Here is a 19,171-nt window from a genome sequence, read left to right as displayed (position 1 = left end):
GAATCAACAAAACCCTCAAAATTATCCTAAGAAAGTTGGTAGAAAAGAACGGGAAAGACTGGGACTGTATGATCCGCTGGGCACTGTTTGCAGTATGAAAAACCTTTCAGGCATCCACTGGATTATCTCCTTTTGATCTTCTTTATGATAGAGAACATAGAGATGTCCTGGACATGCTCCGGGAGACCTCAGAAGAAAGAGAAGAGGCACGCATTCTCCTTTTGTAAAACTCTACCAGATTGTGAGAGCGTATGAAACTTGTTTGAGATCTAGTCTATACTCATATGGAAAAAACCCAAACATGACAAAAGTCAACCTATGACAAAAAATTAAACCTAAGATTGTTTTCTGTATGACAAAAAGTATTGGTCCTCCTGCCTACCTCAGAAAACAAACTTGTCTCTAAGTGACATGGTCCATGTGAAATATTGGAACAAACAGGAACCTGTACTTATGAGTGTAAGGAACTGATGGTGGTAACAGTAAAGAAAGACACAAGTGATCACAGTTCAAGAGTGTTTATTGAACTATAAATGCAGAGTGGACAAAATGCCTAACCTAAACCTAAACCTTAATCTAAGGTGGGAGCAAGCGTCGACCATCAAATGAAATATAAGGCAGTCCTAGTGGCGTTTTCTCAAAATAAAAAAGGCCAATACTAAGAAAAACCTTTTGCCAAATCCTTACAACTAATTACAGAAAGAGTGTGGGGTAGGGTTTTCAATAAAGAAAGAAATGTTCACAAATAATAAGTCAGGATGTGATTGCCAGGTGTCTCTCTTCCCCACATTTTGAGTACGGGACAAAGCGGCTCTCCTGAGCACAGCACACACTTGAGCTTTCCCAGCACGAGCCAAAAGTTCTGTATTAGCTATTAGGTTATTCGATGGCCAAGTCTCTTTTCAATAAAACAGTGTCTCCTGCCTTCAAGACCTGGTGCATCCAACAAGCAAACACAAAGTTCTGCTTCACGTATACCTTGGGTGATGGTTTCACCCCTGGGTCACCTTCTTCCGGGTATAGAACCTTCACAATATTGTATTCAACAATTTGACTAGCAGTTCCTTTTCCAATGAATCTTTGGGTGATAACTTTCTCCTTCTTTCAGGCTCAGACCCCTTTCAGGCGCTAGCATCCGTCCTTCGGGTTCACTGTGGCTTTTCTTACTTTCATGAATCTCAATGTCTTTTTAAACAGTTCTTCTGGCTTTGGGCCCTTTTGTCGGCTCCCATCTGCCAGGTTCACTCTCGCCAACTTTTACAACACACTGTTCATACGCTCATCTCAAGCGGGACTTAGCTCCCTTAGCTTTGCAATCATCTGTCGGTCAAAGACTTTTGACGGTGCAGAGGATTTATAAGACCCCTGTATGACCACTTTGACCTCTTCTTGCCTCTTCCCAAGGGCTTCTGGTTATGGAAGTATTTCTACCATCGGATAATCGCCCAGAGTTTCTTCCCTGAGCACCCACGTGGTGCCGGCCTCCTCTGTCGCTGGTTTGCCCCTCTTTAGCTTTTCACAGTTCAATTGAGCCGTTGGCTAGTTATTGTTCAACACAGTTCGGTTTCTTATCCGCTCTTACCTCGACTCCCCGGCTATGATTAATTGCTTGGCTTTCTTCTCCTTGGAGTCAAGGTTGGTACCACAGAGACCTGCGTCTCTCCACGGCTTGGTTATCAGCGGAGGAGGGTCTCATGTACCACAGACATCTGCTGCAATACGCACTGGCTATTGTTCACAGGCTTATGTTTACATCTGCAGAGGTTTCATGGGCCTTGATTGGAAAGGGCAAGGCCACTTCTCTCCTTGTCACCCTTTCGGTATTCAACATCTTTCACCTCCTCTTGAACTGCCATGATGAGTTAGCTCTCACATTGTGCGGTCTGCTTGTTCGTCTTTTACTCTTCTGCTCCACCTTTTATCCCTGTGGGGAAGTGAAATGACCATCAGGTGTGTGTGATTCATATCAGGTAAAAGGCTCTGGTGTTAGTCCGTTGTCTTCCGTGTTGTGCTAAAGTGTTCATGTTGGAAAAGGGGGGGCAATTTTTGGGAATATCCTACATGGTCCAATGGGGAAAAGATGTTGAAAGATGGGGGATACCACATCTCACCCATCTGTGTCCCACTCCCACTCCCCAAGGATACTCCATTCAGGTGATCCTCCCTCACTGGTCCGACCGCAGGAACTGGATCCAAAAGCGATGGCCCTGTCCTCGCCACCTGGATGACAGATCCCCGGGGACTAGGTAGGGCGACACCTTCAGGTTTCTCACATAAGATAGCACAATCCGACAGGAAACAAAAGACCCATCTATACCATGTAAATATCTTAAAAGAGTGGACGGAAAACCCTTCTGCTGTCAATGCCACAATACTATCCTGTTTGGTACCAAAAGAAATAGATAACTTTAAACTAAGTCCTCAAGAACTATCTAATCAACAACAAGAACATTTAAAAGATGTAATTATAACATTTCTCAATGTATTCTTGGAGAAACAAGGAAGAGTGAAATGCACTTATCCCACCATTAGAACACCCAAGGGAAAGGTTGTCCATCTGAAACCATATCGACTCCCGGAAGCCCATAAACAGATAGTGGTTGAGGAAGTAAGTAAGAGCAAATATTATCAAACCCTCTTCAAGCCCATGGTCCTCCCCTATAGTATTGGTCACAAAACTGACCATTCCTGGAGGTTTTGTGTAGACTTCCGCCAAGTTAATGCCATCTCTGACTTCAATGCCCCCATTCCACGCATCGACATATTTATTGATAAACTCGAAACTGCCACCTTTCTGTCAACCCTAGACTTTGATATTGATATTGATAAGGATATTGATATTGAGATTGTTTGTGTCTCGCGCTCATACACATGTGTTTCAGAGCACAATGAGGCAAGGGAGGGGAACAGGGAGAACAAAAACAATGATCTTACTAGGCCAAGTGACATTGAGAACGTAAAAGTGCAGGGAAGAGGGAAGGGGGAAAGTGCAGGGGGCCAGAACATTCATTGTACTGACGAGGACGATGTATGTTACAACAACCTAAAATAAACCCTGTGCGAGAACCTGATTCTAAAGGTAGTAGACTTCTCGAAGGAGTTTGTACTATAAACACATGCCTCCCCTACAGGGTTAGGAGCAGTCTTGTCACAAATTTGCAAAGGGTTTTAACATCCTATCTTATTTATGAGCCGCAAAATCTTCCCACGTGAAATAAAATACTCTGTGCTGGAATTAGACTCTGTTGCCATCAAGTGGGCCATTATCCTTCTTAGACACTACCTCCTAGGAAGGAAGTTTACAATCATCACATATCATTCTCCACTAGTTTTGATTATCCAGCAGAAAAATTCCAACCCTTGAGTCATGCGATGGTTCTTAGACCTGCAACCGTACTGTTTCACTGTGGAACACTGGGATTTCCTTTGTCGGTTCCCTTGTGAAACAGATGCAGCTACATCGCATAGGGGAAGAGTATGTGAGAAACCTGAAGGTGTCTCACCCGCTAGTCCCCGGGATCTGTCATCCAGTTCGCCAGGACACAGCCATTGCTTTTGTGTCTAGTTCCTGGGGGTGGACCAGTGTGGGAAGATCATCTGGGTGAGGGGTCCTCGGGTAGTGGAAGTGGGACACCGGAGCGTGACATACAGTATCCCCTTCCCTGTAACACCTTTACCTCATCCTACCAGGTAGGATATAGGAACTCATCCCCTCCTTTCCCAACACAAACACTTTCTCATAGACAGTTCACTGTTAGAGAAAATGGACTAACACCCGAGCCGTATACCTCACATGTCCCAATACAATAGTCAGGTAGGGTGACGCAATCCCTGACCATTACACACACCTGATCTCCATCACACTTCCCCACATGGATAAAATGCTGAGCATGAAAGCACACTCAGAGCAAGGCAAGGCACATAAGGAATCAGCAGTTCCAAGATGGCAGTTCAATACAAGAAGAAAGATGGCACAACCGAAGAGGATTGCAAGGAGCGAAGTGCCCTTGACCTTTTCACAGAAAGACCATTACTTTGAGAAACCTTTGAGAATAGGAAATGTAAGATCACGAATCGAGGCTGAAGGATGCTGCATTGTGTGTCTGAAGTACCCGGGGCTCTCCCACATCGATCTTCAAGGCAGGGAGAATCGTTTGCTGCTGTGATACTGTCCTTGGCTCCTAACACAAAGCATTGCCACTGAAGTCAGCATAGCCTGTGAGTTGGGGGGACTGATACCAGACCGGTCTGTGTTGAAGCCAAGGTTTCAAGCAGCAACATTGTATAATCAAAACTAGAGAGAACAGTGTATGAAAAATGTGTGGTGAGCAACGTGAATACAATTAACCAGCAGATGAGTGATTGAACTTTGAAACCAAGATACAATACCATAGGCAGAGTGGTCCGGCACCACGTAGGTTCTCATTCGAAGGTCTCTGTTGGGTATCCAGCTGAAAGGTGGTAAAGGTGGTAATGTGTAGAGTGATAACAAATTGTAATATCGAAGTGGTCAAGCAAAATCCTGTGCTCAATCAAAAGACTTTGGTAGTTGTTGAAATCACATATGAAGTTGGTCCGAGTCTGTCAGAGGGAAATCAGCTTTTGATCAAATCAAATTGGTGTAAAGTTAGGAACTTTGAGTTAAAAGGAATCTGAGCCCGACTTAGGGGGATCTGAGATCTGAGCCTGACTGAGGGGGATCTGAGATCTAAGCCTGACTGAGGGGCATCCGGGTGAACCGTGAGTCACCCAAAAAAGAACACCCTTTGCGGAATTACATAAATGAATAATTTACGAACATTGTGGTGAAAGGATCTGAACCCGGCTGAAGGGCATCTGAGGTGAATAAGAAATCGCCTGAGAAATGTAGTTCTTGTGAAAATCTAAAGAGGAAAGGAACTTATTGTGTGTTTGTTGCAACAGGCCCTCTGAATCAAGAGCCTTTGAAAGGTAAAAAGACTTGGACATGGAAGGCCCTGATGCTGATGATTGAACTGTATCCTGTGCTAAACTCTATTGAGCCGCCTTATCCCATGCTGAAAACATGGGGAAGGGAGGCGATCGGCCTGAACATTCTGACATATCATTTTGTGAACACTTCTTTTTTTTTCGTTACATTGTTTCCCAAATTATTTGTATTTAGAGATAAGGATTGGCAATAGGTTTATTTTTTAGGCCCTTTTATTTTGTCACAACACTTCGAGGACTGCGCTATTATTATTTGATGGTCGTAGCTTGCTCCCATTTGTAGATTTCGGATTAGATAGGTGTTTTTCAAGCCCTTGAACTGTGGTCACTTGTGCCTGTCTTACTGTTGATACCATATCTTTCTTACACAACACACTTTCAAGCAACTGTTGAACTTTATTTTAAATTAAAGGATTAGCTGTGAAAGGCGAGTTTACTTTAGGGGTTTTAGTACTTTTTGTTACCTTTTTATATCAAAGGTAAAGTGCACCTTAATTTTGCATTATTCACTCAGGGATGGACTTCTAAAGCATTTACGTTTGAACATTTTGCTTTATTCTTTAAACCCTGTTTTGCTTACACCTGCTTAATAAAGTAAGGGATTAATTGTAGAACTAAATTTGTTGTTTATTGCATAATTTGTGTGTGTAACAAAATTTATATTGGGAGCAATAAAAGAGAACTGAGAATACGTATTCGTGAGCATCTGGCCAAGATTGGCAGTCAAGATATCTCTCTGCCTTTAGCCGAGCATTGGCAAATCTGTCATCAGATGCATGATAAATCTGACATTAGATTTTTAGGTCTCAAACAAGTCACACTGAACAAACGAGGAGGAGACAGACTGAAGGCCTTGAGGCAGTCTGAAGCACGTACCATATGTTTTTTTTAACTCTACTGTTACTGGTCTCAACAATGATAAGGAGATGGTGTCATCCGTATAGGGTATTTTTGTCTCTGTAAAACGGATGGTATAACTGTTTTTATTTACAATAGTCAATTCACTGACAGAATGTACTCATATGTTTGCGGTAAACATTTTTCCTATGGATTTTGTGGGTTGGTGGGAAACTTATGGGAACCGGCCACTCATGGAGACTTTGTGGGTTGGGCCATATTTTTAACCCAACTCAATTTCTGTGGGGTATAGCATACACCTAAATAGGTGAATCTCATTATTATTCAGCTTATGTCATAACTTTTTGGACTCTATGCAATTACTTGTAGATTTGGATGTAAATATCATGTGTCTTGCAATTTATTATTTGGTAACAGTTCAGCGCTAGTGCATGTTAATAATTTACATAGAAGTAACGAGATGTTAGCTTGAATGCAGGCTCAATCTTAATTCTATAATGCAATCAGCAGTGACTTGGCTCAGGGAGCTCCGTGGCAACGCACTTTGCGTTGCCACAGTATATATGTTTCAACACTTCACTATGGCGGCCATAGCGGCAGCCGATCATCACAGACATTGCAAGGACATAGGAGAGAGACCTCCTTGGCAACGAGCAGACGCGTTGCCATGGAAATCTGAACGCTTCATTAGCTTTCACTAAAATGGCGCCGGCTGCCTTCAGCTATTGTGCAGTCAACGCGAATAGAAGCCCGAGCGGCAGAGTAAGTTGCTAAATCGTGTTTTCTCGCGAGTGTTTGTAATGGACTTACAAAGACGAACCTCTTAGTTTCCTGATAATATCAAGGCTTTTTTTAGGATACGTTTGATCTCGTACACTCGCTTGTACGAGCGTGTGTATTTCCAAAGACTTGGGCAGGAATGCCTTGTTAACTCGAACCGCATTGGGCATGATATCTGATGGATTATGGTTAACCCCATTGTTTGTTACATTGTGATATCACTCAGGGTATAGTTTTTGCTATGCCACTATATTTCCAGTAGGTACCCCACAACGCTTTAAGGGACTTTGACCGTGACCTTTATGGGTTTCCACTCCACAATGGATATGGGTTGCCACAGTCTTATTATAGGTGACCAACTGAATATTATATTGTAACTTGGGATTATTCCAACTCTTTAATTACAGACTTTCAGCCTTTGGGATTTGTCCCTTTAACTATATTTCGGACAACAGTCATATGGACTTTTTCGCAATAATATTGGGTAAGCGTATTTTCATAAACTTCACGGCATGTTATTTAGAAAAAATATGTCTTTGTTGTTACAACTGAACTAATGGTCATTTTTATTTATTTTTTCTCTTTACATATATGTTTACCAACATCCGCGTCCCGTTTTTTTGGGTATGATTGTTATATTTGCATCTTCTCTTTTTCTTTGGGCTTTCTAACGTTATGATTTTATGTGTCTATCTAATGGCAATATTGTGTTTTCTTGAACCCGCTCCATCCTCCCCTTCACCAACCCTTGTTTCTCTGTCTAACTAAATGTGGACATGTTTGGAATTTTCAATTTCAATATGTTTTATGTTACTTCGAATTGTGGTATGAATGCAAATACTGCAATACAATATTATGTTGGGTCTAATTATTATAGCCCTGATTTGACAAAGGCTCATGTTAGCCGAAACGCGTAATCAAGTAGAGGGCTACTGTTCTCAGATGTAGCTACGACTCATATAGTTTATGCTATTAAACATTCTTTTTCTTTGGCGCCGAGTCCTGGAGTCACTTGTGTTTTTTCTGTGCTTAATAAAGTAGTATATGTAAAAATACCCAAAGTCTGAGACCCTCCTGTTCGGCATGTCGTCGCACTCATCACACATGGAGTCAGCAGTTGGATTCTATAGACGGGAAATAGAGCCTGCACACAAAGTATTAGCTTCAATTAGGGAACTCTTTAATACTGTGCCATCTAATGTCCCTCTGGAAGTAAGGCCACCATCAAGCCCTTCAACCCATCTAGGGCTTAGTTTCCAACCATTGAGTCCAGAAGCCTTCCTTTCCCATTGAACAAACGTAGAAGGAAATACTTACATCCTGCAAAGTCACCGGAACTACTGGATCCCTGGGAAAGAACGGCTCCTGATCTCCACTGACCTAGAAGTGACTATACCATCCAACCACTGTGGTTTGACTACTACTCAAAACAATTCCAGGAAAGGGAATGGGATTAGGATAGTGCAAGTAAGGACCAGCGGGACCAGGTGGCCGATCGAGAGACATAATATGAGTGCCATAGGGATCCAAACAATATAGCTCTTTATCTAGAGACCATACTTCCCAGATTTAAGCAGCAGAACTCCTGGTTTTGATTCATCAAATGTACACCTGCATACTGACGAGGAGTAACACCTATAAAAGTGAAATTTGGAGAAGCTCACAATTTGCATAAAAGCTGTGGAACACAACATAACATGAAGCGCACAGCAATCTCTACAAGATGACACATTAGAGGTTTGAATGTTAGCTACCCATTACCAGTTAAGTATACCAGTGAGGAATGACACTTCAAAAGTCAGTTTCAGAGAAATAAAACAAATTATATAAAGTAAAATAACATAACGTAAATATGCCATAACATTTTTTCACATGGCATTTGAGAGATGTGAATGAAGTCACGTTCAATGAAGTTTATGGATGAAGAAAAGTGGGTGAATGAGAGAAGTTTGAAATGTGAAATATGACATAACCTAACACAGCATAACTATCAATTGCACATAAAACTTTATAAGGAAAATATGTTACAGGTAAAAAACGTAGTCTATCGCTGTCAGTGAAGTATAACGATGAGGATTGACATCCTAAAAGTATAATTTGGTAACATTTGAAATTTACAGTAAAGCTGAGCAACATAACACAACAAAAAGCACAAAACACTCAAACACTTTTTAAGATCATACTTCATAGGCGCCAAAGCAGTCACTGACTGCTAACTAATCCTCCTTAGTGCTGAAAGGAAACCCGTCTTGCACTTTTTCGCAATTTGCAATTTACAGTGCAAATAGCTGTTTATGGGTGATTCAGAACCCCATCCTTGTGGACACAGATCACACTTTGTACATATGTTAAGCACTGACAGCCCCTTTCAATCTATGGAAAGAAAGACCCTCACATAAAATAGAATTTGAATACTTGCTCTTGCCATGGTTCATTCTTTAGCACAGACACAGTAACTGCTGCTCAAGTGAAGAAGGATGTACACGACTGGATTATGCAGATTAACACTCCGAGGAGCCCAGTCTCGACCTAAGAGGAATTGTGCCTCACATGACAGTATAAACATCCCCATAAAGTTCCTAGCAGGCCTCAAGAACTTCCAGGATGCACAAGGCAGGGCTTTTCTCCCAGAGGACTGCAGAAACCTGCAGCTCATCACCAAATAAGCCAACAGGGCAACAGGCAGCAAAGCACGGCACAAGCTTCATTTTGATCCTGCTGTACATCAATGAGTCAGGAAACCAGAATAGCATACTCGTCCCAAAATGTGTGCGAGCATAGAAACCTCTGGGTTTTGCACAGTTTAGCACAATGAATCTCACATTGAAAAGATAAAATTAAAAACATGTAGTTACTTAAATTAACAATGAACTTCCTAACAGTACATCCTAGGGACATTGCTTTACAGGATCATCGGAGCCCGATGTAATGCTGCTCGGCCTACCCACATGGCACATACAACATGCCCTTTGGTAGTTTTCCATTGCCTCCAATGATACCAAACCAGTGGCCTCAGCAGTCATGTGGTCATCATTTCCGGTCTGAGGCAGCTGAATCCACAATCATAATTTGATGTGGCGTGGGTGTGTTGGTAGGACCTCCTGTGCCTCAGATGGTGGCCCACTTCATCCTTGCACATCCTTGTGGCCACATGTGCACTTGCCAATCAAACGTGTTTTGAATCCATTTAGAATGGATGCAGCTTCTTCGTCCTTGCCACAATTATGGCAAATGTTCTGCATTGCCCGAGGTGCAGGAAAGTCCACAGACCTTAAATAAAATACCACAAACCTCTACAAGGGCAACCTTTAATACCCACCCTCATTTAAAAGTATCCATTCTTTTGTTCAGCTTTGCTGTCCCTAGGGTCTGGCTGTTCGTAGAGCCTCAACATCTAGTGGAGTAATTAGATGGGCTTTGAACTCCTGTTTTTCTTGGGAATGGTTGCAGCATGCCCAGACTCACAATGACACCATGGTTTTCTAAAAGGTTTAAAAGGTTTAAAGGCCTGGCAACCTCCGAGCCAAAGACAGTGCAAACTGTCCTTAAACATTTTTCACAAAAGGACACAGTGGGGTGCTTTGATGCTGCTGTGGTGCTTATTTGGCATCATATAAAAAAGTTTCTAACATAACATACGTGGGGCATTTGACTTACTTTTTAGAGATTTATTAGCATGAAAATGTGCATTTCTGACTTAAAATGCATCACGAATGTCGTTATTAAACGTGTTCCCAGTGTGTACTATTTCCCTTGCCTGAGAGTCCTTTTTGGCGCACATTCACATCTGTTGCACCCCCATTGGCTCTATGCTCTTGACACAGAACACCTGGACCTGCAAACAGACTCATGCTCAGAGGACGTCCAGTCAGCATACATCAACACTACAGCAAAGCTTCCTTGCATTTTCCCTTTTCTCCACACTAACCTGACCCACCCCCTCCCTTTCAGATCTGTCCGAGGGCATTGAGAGCATCAAAAAAATGGCAGCAGAACGTAGTACAAACATGGTTAAAAAAAAATATACAAAGCAATGACCGGATGATTTCACTAAAGTATAATATGAATCTGGGAATTTTAAATTCTGAGTTTGAAGAAAAAAAGAGGCTATGGTAATACCATTACTTCTGTTAGCACCCTTGGTGGTGTGTCAATTAATCAGGTTATTATTATAATTATTATAATTGGTTATTTATAACATGATAAATACCCAGAGGTTTCTTAGTGTGGACCCAGGGATCATACCTGATTTACTACGTGTCATCTTGTTTTCAAGGTGAGCAGGTTGCCCCTGAGCTATCCTGTCAGCCTCAAAAGAGGGCAGAATCATTTCTGCCCGATCCTTAGATGCACTGGCGTGCAACATATCCACACGCACCCCTGCCTGCACCATGTCCTCTAGTTCCCGCTCCATCCCCTCCACACCACACCAACACCGGATTCAACCTCCTCATGGCCGCTACGAAAATAGAAGAGGGCTCTGCATGGAGCGCCGTCCTCCATTTCCATGTTGGCCATGTTAGGTGAGGATGCATTTGGAAGCGCTAACTGCGCTGGGCCCTGGCGTTAGGTGCCTTAATTCGCTAGGACCTATCATCTGGAGCCACATGCCCTTATTACCAGAATGGGGGCGTATTGCTCTACTATTTTTTTTTATTGAAAGGTAGAACCAGTCATATTTTAAAACTGTTTTTTGTTATTCGTTTGTAGCACTTTTTGTCCGAGCTCTTTTTTCTAAACTCATTTTTATTCAGACAACTTTGGCTATAGAATAGGCCATTCTCCTTCGAATTTGTGTTAGATTAGACCCAGGTCAGAGGTAAATAACTCCAATTTAGAACCATTGTCCATATGTTAGCACTCTACTGTATTATGCTTTTTAATTGTCTAAGTTCGTGGTTCTACAAAATGATAAAAAGCATAAGGGCTAATAAACACCCGACAGAGTCCTGCTTTAAGGTTAAAGTCCATTAACTAAAACGGCTGATGTCCTATCTGTCAGTTCTTTTGTTACATAATTACACATGTGCAGTAGAGATCAATATATAGAACGACCATAGAAACAGGAAGAAAGAACAGGTGGCTGCTGGACATCAAAGAGTGCAAACTGGGAAGGCAAATTTTGGTTGGTCACCTACAATAGTGAACTGAAGGGATGCGCCTGTTTAGGGTCATAGCACCTCAGTGAGGGCTTTCTGAGTCTCAGGCTACCGCTGGAAGGTAGTGGTGAAACCAAATCCACTAGTGCCTGGGGCTTAAGTTGAGTCCACCTTTGTCAGCAAATGCCCGCTTTTCCTCATGACACCAAGTTAAGGCGCCACGCCTACGTAGTTGGAGCGGGGCATTTTAGCCAGTTCCTTTCAGCCAACCAATCAAGGACGCCATGTCTACAAACCTACAAAGTGACTTATCAATGGGTTCAAGGCATCAAAGTAGACAGACCTCAAGGGACTTAAGTCCAGATTCCTTCCCAGAATAATGTTCTCCCGCAACCCGTGCAATAAATCTGCTCCATCGGCAGCACATCGGGGTACCTGCAGGGTTCAGGCTAAACCTGATATACACAGGGGTGTCTTTTGCAACTAGTTAAGATAGTGACATGGCGCAGCTTGTGTCTTTAATACACAGATCCACACTTGACAAGAATGCAACCTCTGAAAGGGTATTCCTCGCTTTTGACCATTCAATGGCAACTTTCCCGAAAGTATTTTGGGCCAATTCGGTACTTTTTTTTGTTAACCACTGACGCTAGGTATGGCTAAGGTATATAAAGGAAGGGTGAGAGACAGAAGGGGGCCTGTGGGGGTCTCCCCCCTCTTTCTGTGGTAAATAAGAGATAAAAACAGCAGGAAAAAAATATCTGCAAAGTTACCATTCGCCCAAATAAATTGGCAAAGCCTCTTTGAAAGAGTGTCGACTAACTTGCCCTCCCAGCGAAGTAGCGCTGCCGAGTATGAGACACATAGACCGCGCCAACCTGTGAAGCCCAGACGAGGGTTAGTAGCGCAACATAGTTAGTAGCTCAGTCCCACCGTCTTTAGGACCCAAATTCCGAAGTGGGGGGGGGGGCGAGGGGAGAGCGCCGAACTCCTGACATCTAGCAAAGGAGGCACATTCCCAAACGGGAAAACCAGCGTCAAAGTGAATCAGGCCCAGATAAGGAACCCAGACCATATGCAGATTCAAAGGATGTGTGCAGCTCTTCCGTTTCACAATTGAGAGCGGGGATCTATCCAACGCTATCAGGAATCTGGGTAGGGATTTTGGGAATCTCAAAGCCCGTCCTGGTTGGATTTGTGAGAGGTTGCTTACATCTAGAAATTGCTCATTTTAACTCCGTCTAAAGGGTATATGCGCATTTTCTTTGTCTGAGGGAAGCTCGTGCCTCCACTTCTATCGCCCAGCTGTCCTCTTCTGCATGCCAGGGAACCTGCACGGCTGCACAGCTGTGTATATGACTGAACATTTCTCAGTGCTTTGCCCACTGCGCCTTTTCTGTGTGTGAGGGAAGCTTGGGCCGTCTCGAAGTGAGAGGAAAGTTTCCACTTCTATTGCCAAGCGGTTCTCTTCTGCATGCCAGGTAACCTGCATGGCTGCTAAGCAATGTGTATGAGTGAACAATTCCTAGTGCTATCCATGCTGCACCGTTTCTGTGTGTGAGGGAAGCTTGCCCTCTGCTGCTTCCCGTTTCTACCTGCTCTGTGTATGGTGGAGGCTTGTATTACTGCTGCCGCTGCTGCACCTTTTCTGGGCTGATATGTTATGCATGGGAACAAAGCTTTCCCAGTGCTAGCCATGCTGCACCTTTTCTGTGGGCGAGGGAAGCGTGCCCTTTGTTGCTTCCAGTGATCTACCTGTTCGGTGCATGGTGGAAGCTTGTATTACTGCTGCCTCTGCTGTACCTGTTCTGTGCTGATATGTTATGCATGTGAACAAAGCTTTTGCCGTGCTACCTATGCTGCACTTTTTCTGTTGGTGAAGGAAGCTTGCCCTCTGCTGTTTCCAGTGCTCTACCTGTTCTATGCATGACAGAAGCTTGTGCCTCTGTTGTACCTGTTCTGGGCTGATATGTTATGCATGTGAACAAAGCTTTCCCCCATGCTAGCCATGGTGCACCTTTTCTGTGGGTGAGGGAAGCTTGCCCTCTGCTGCTTCCAGTGCTCTACCTGTTCTATGCATGACGGAAGCCTGTATTACTGTTGCCTCTGCTGTGCCTGTTCTGTACATATATGTTATGCATGTGAACAAAGCTTTCCCCATGCTATCCATGCTGCACCCCTTTTGTGGGTGAAGGAAGGTGGCCCTCTGCTGCAACGATGAGTTATGTTACTTGCCATTTATATAGGGCTCTATATGACCTCAAAGCGCTGTTAGGTTGAACGCCCTCGGGAACCGCAGTTCAGATCAGTAGAGATAGATGGTGTCTTAGGGTGCGTGGGTGCACCAGTTATGTGTGCAGCTGGTGCAGTTGTCACATGGTAGCTGCATCCTAGTGTTATGTGTGGTGTTGAAGATAATAGTTGTATGTGTTTTCAGTCTGGTGGTTGGACATCCAGACTGGGTTTGGCTGCGTTAAGACGGAAGGACGCTTATGTGAGCAGCTAGGCCAGGGTGTCAAGGGATAGCTGCGTTTTATTAGGGTGATGGGGTGTTCATGGGGTAGTGTTCGTATGTGTACAGCTAGGCCGAATTAATCAGGGGTATAGCTGTGTTCTAGAGTGTGGGGGAAATTCACTGTGACTTTGCTGCACCTGTCAATGTGTGTGAGCGAATGATACTTCTTCCTTGGTTTCCATTTCCATCTACAAGGGAAACTACGCCATCTGGATTATGGGAGGAACTCGGTGCTGCAAACATTTTCGAGAATTCTCCTGATAAAAATTGACATGTGCCCATTAGTAACCCGTGAGGAACTGGGAGGTGAGGATACCACCGGGACGTCATTTAGGGGGCGCCAGAGGTCGCAACTGTGGCCTCCAAGGTCTCTCTTACGACCTCTAAAAAAAAGGTTTTTTTTTCTGTAATGCAAGCTCCTGGCTGTGGCCAGCACCATCTGGCTCTTTACTTCTGGAGTGGCTGGCTTTCTTGTTCAGGCCCCTTACAAAAAAGAAGAAAAATAAGAACCAGAGGCCCACAAGTCTAACACTTTCAGCACTGACCCTAAATAAGAAAGAATAGGAATACCAAATATTGTGTGTTTCTGGAATTCTATACAATAATTGCTAGACTCATTAAAGGTTTATTTCAGGCACACTTCAGGGGATGAGTCACTGATTTAGTCTGTTCTTAAATGGCTCAACTCAGCCTTTCATCCTTCTGAGGTCGATAAATGAGTACCAACACAGGTTGGGTGATATTGAGTGTATATATTTTCTATATAAACTTAAGCATAAGTGGTATATAATAACACATCTTTATCATTTGGTCATGGACGTCTGCTTGCATTCACAATAATTTGGTAATATGGGACTATACACACTGATCTTAATGATGCATATGGCGATCCATTCTTGTGTGACATGCACATCACATTATAGTGATATCGTAACCATATTTTTCGTAGTGGACAATGCTATGCGATGCCACTTCCTGTTTTGTCAACGTGTCAAAGGTCGTGTTCCATCGCTTCCCGCGATATCACTTCGGGGTGGGGTCAAATGACATAACTTCCTGTGATGTCATCGGGGGTCAAGGGTCGTGTGATGTCACTTCTGCCACCCCTGGCATTTTGGTGAAATGACGTCCCTGGGACACCACCATCTTCCACGTGGCCTTTTTAACTCCCCTGCCACACTGGACTCATATGGCTTCATAGGAACTCAGATGGCAGGGGACATATGCAAACATTTGTAGTGTTTATAGCACACTTGCGCCGGTAGTACACATATTTTATTTTTCAGAACAGGAAGGTCCGTTCATGCTGAAAATAACCACAAAAGAATGTGGTGGGCTGCACAACTCAAACATGTTTTCTTTTACATATTTCCCAACTAGGACCCGGAGATGGGCTATTCAATTGCCATGGAGTGAATATCAAGGAAGTGGTAGGGGGTATAGAAACCATAGTGTCAATGCTGGAAATAGAAATAATGTCCCGTGGGAGCATCCACAAGCGATGAGGTGGGGAGGGGGGACATAGTTCTAACCCCCAAACTATATACATGTTTACGTCTTAGAAGATCAATGATGAACCTCAGCAAAATAACCCTCAAAGGGAGCGTTAACTGTAATATTGATGTTAAAGTAAAAAAGATACACACCTTTTAAGCCTAAGCAAGTAAATTAAAAAAGTTCCTGCAGAGTTTTATGCTTACAAGCAATTTCACAGGTTCTGTGATCAGATCTTTATGTGGTTGTGTGTGTGTGTCTCACCCCTGGTCGACTAACGACCCAGGTTCACAGCTTTAACACAGTACACACAACAGAGCCCATTTGGCATGCACCTTTTACCTAACTAGCACGGTGGAGTGCAAAAGGGCAGGGCTTGTACGCGCCCTTTGCCCTCCCCTTTTGCACTTTGCCATGCAAGTGATGAAAATCGGGTGGCGGGGACCCGTGTACGTGAAGGTGAACACGTAATGGGTCCCCGCCGTGAAATCACCAGAGACTCACAAATGAGCTCCAACGTGGGCAGTGTTCACTGGGACAAGGGCTTGGGGATTTCTGCATTCCAGATCCAGGGAGACATATTTCTGCCGGTTCCGGGAAGCCCGTTACAAACCCAGCACTGCATAGGATTGCTTTGTGTGGGGACCGTGGGTGCACTGTGAGGGGGCAGGTGATCTGGCGCAGATATTCACATGTCCTCAGTGCGTTGCCGTCTGCACCTATGCTGGGTGTGCGACTCCCACCACCACCCTCGCTGCGCGCCTCTGTCTCTGAAGCAAGCTAGCTTGCAATTGACACCCACGCTATGTGTCATGGACTCAGCTAGTGCGTGCTCTTAGCGAGTAGAAGCGTGCACTGCTTCTGGACATCTTGCACCTGTTCTGCAGTCAGTTGTTGTCTGCTGCTTCGCTTTGATACTAAGTTTGCAATTAAAAATAAAATAAAATATGAAAGGGGCCTGCCCAGTCATACGCCTGTTCAAAGAACGATTCTTAATCAGTCCTAGCTCCCAGAAGGAGAAACGAACTGGGGTCGCCCCCCTCGTTCGCTGAACTGTCACCCCTCTCCATGATACAATTCATTATGAGCGAAGGGATTGCCAGATACCAAAGGTAAGTATTGATCCTCGCGGGATGAGCACTCGCGGGCTCATTCCGGACCTTCACGGGCAGGATTACCATTTAAGACATCAGAGAAAACCTAAGCTAACCAGGGGCTCTCCTCTGAGAAATGTAAAAAGTAATTTAAAGTTACTGGCGAATATTATTCCTGAGGCCCTGGCTGGAAAGCCCACTCGTTTTTGAGCCCAATGAGACATGAAGTCCCAGAGGAGCCGTATTAATTGCTTTACCTGGGAGTGATGTGCCTGCCGAATGCTTAACTTGTTTCTTAGAATGAAGGGATTTGGGTTGTATTGTCATGAAATGTCTGAGTGGGGAATGGGGACAGCGGCTAAGGCGTGTAAGCTCTGTATGCTAGAAGGGGCTTTTAAGATGGTCAAGAAGATCCCCACGAGCAAGCAGGGTTCATGTTGCGCATCCCATATTGATGACCTGAGGGGTGCAGCTAACTGAGCGCGATGTTGCATATTCATATGTATCCAGTGCAGTTAATTATGGATGGGATATGTTACTATAGTGATACTTTTCGTTTAGAACTGATACATATTAACTTATACACGCGCAGAAAGATAAAATGTTAAAATCCCCAAATGAAACATAAACACAATTCACACATGGTCTGCTCTGAAGTATGTGGAAACTGAGAGATGGGGACGGTGTTTATCAGGCACGCAAGGAAGAGTGCTGGTTATAGAGAACCCACTCTGAAGAAAATATGGCAGTTATTAAACACTTGCACTTTGATACAAATACAAGGTTCTTGTGAGGTTGGATAAATCAGTTATAAAAACGGTTAATGTGGATATGGAGAACAGGGGTTCAGCAGCGAGGGCGAGAGGCGGCACCCTATGGTAGTGCTGAGAATGCTTTTGTGCATGTAGAAGGTCAGGGGATGTGGTTGCCGGAAAACAGGAGATGAAGAGGAAGAGGACTGGAATGCCGAGCAGGGAGAGTTGGCGTAGTCACCCTACCTCGTGCTCCAGTAGTAGCGATAGAAGAAAGCACAGCATGGAGTCCTAGGATGCACCAGAGAACTCTCATGGCTGCAGCATGTAGTAGGGGAGAGATGGGGGAAGTCCCAGGGAAAACGGGGAGTAACTCAGTTTCCGTTACTACAGAAGGGACAAGGAACAGTGTATTATGTTCCATAGTCACACATGGACCAGAACAACCTGATGAAGACACCCCTTCAACTAATTGACACATAGCCCTAAAGTACTGATTGATGGAAGGAAGGCAGGGTGAATCTTGGGGCATACTGCATCTGGGTGACCATTCTGCATGCTGCTAATTAAACTGGAAATTCATGTTTAGAGTTGTAGCCAGCCCAATCACAGAGGACCAAATAATCTGAGGTCCTACAGATAGTAGAACCAATGAGACGTCAAACTTTTAGTGACGTTTTGCATGAGTAATGTAGAGGGAAGGGCGTAGACGCCCACCCGATAGGAGTTATCCAATCCCTCTCCCCGTTACCATATACAGATATAGCACCTATACTTAAGTTACCTTTTCCAACCAATAGAACCACATGACAAACATTGGAGTATTACACGTCAATGATGACACATTTTTACTATAACTATTGCTGTTTGAATGAAGATTATTGGGAATTGAAGCGAGACGGACCATCGCATCATTGTTGATCTCCATGTTTCCCTGTTTTTTGTACTTGTCATTAAACAGACTCCCCTTTGCCAAACCATTGAGTTGTCCTTATTGATTGGTGTTGGAGTAAGAGAATCCTGCACCCCATCCACCTCAAGGTGCAGCTATCTCGTCTTAAAGTACTCAAAGGTGAGCTCTGATTCTATGGGCCAGTAAGAGGTCACTCCCCCTCCCGTTACACTTTGTAGCAGAGGATGGTTGGAAACCATCGATTATTGATTATTGATAAGACCCCTATTGACCATCGACACAAAGTAACTCTAGGTCTTCTGCAATATCACGAGTCCTTCACCATTCGGCTGAGTAGTCTGTGAAGCTTCCCGTGGATAATGGTAGAGTAACTGATCCAAAACTGCAGTGGGTCCTGAAGGGACCCGTTTTAAAAAACCATAACCCTTCCCATTCCTACGGGCAGCAGATCAGGTGAAAATCTGAAGGAGGTGGTAACGGAGGCGGTGATCCTGAGGGTCCAGAGAGGAACGACGCGAACGGTGAGTGAAATAAAAATTGAGTGCTTTGGCAAATCTCATAGGCATTAGAACAAATAAGGGAAAAGGTAACGGAGGGAGGTGGAAAAGCAAAGTAATCAGAAGTAGAGAAGACTGTATATTTATATAAGGGGATAATGACTCAAGAATAATTGAATAAATGAAGAATACCAGGGCGGA

This window comes from Ambystoma mexicanum, chromosome 9 (assembly GCF_040938575.1).
Source record: "Ambystoma mexicanum isolate Mex_15411 chromosome 9, UKY_AmexF1_1, whole genome shotgun sequence".
In the NCBI taxonomy this organism is placed as follows: domain Eukaryota; kingdom Metazoa; phylum Chordata; class Amphibia; order Caudata; family Ambystomatidae; genus Ambystoma; species Ambystoma mexicanum.
Note: the sequence above shows the minus strand (reverse complement) of the source record.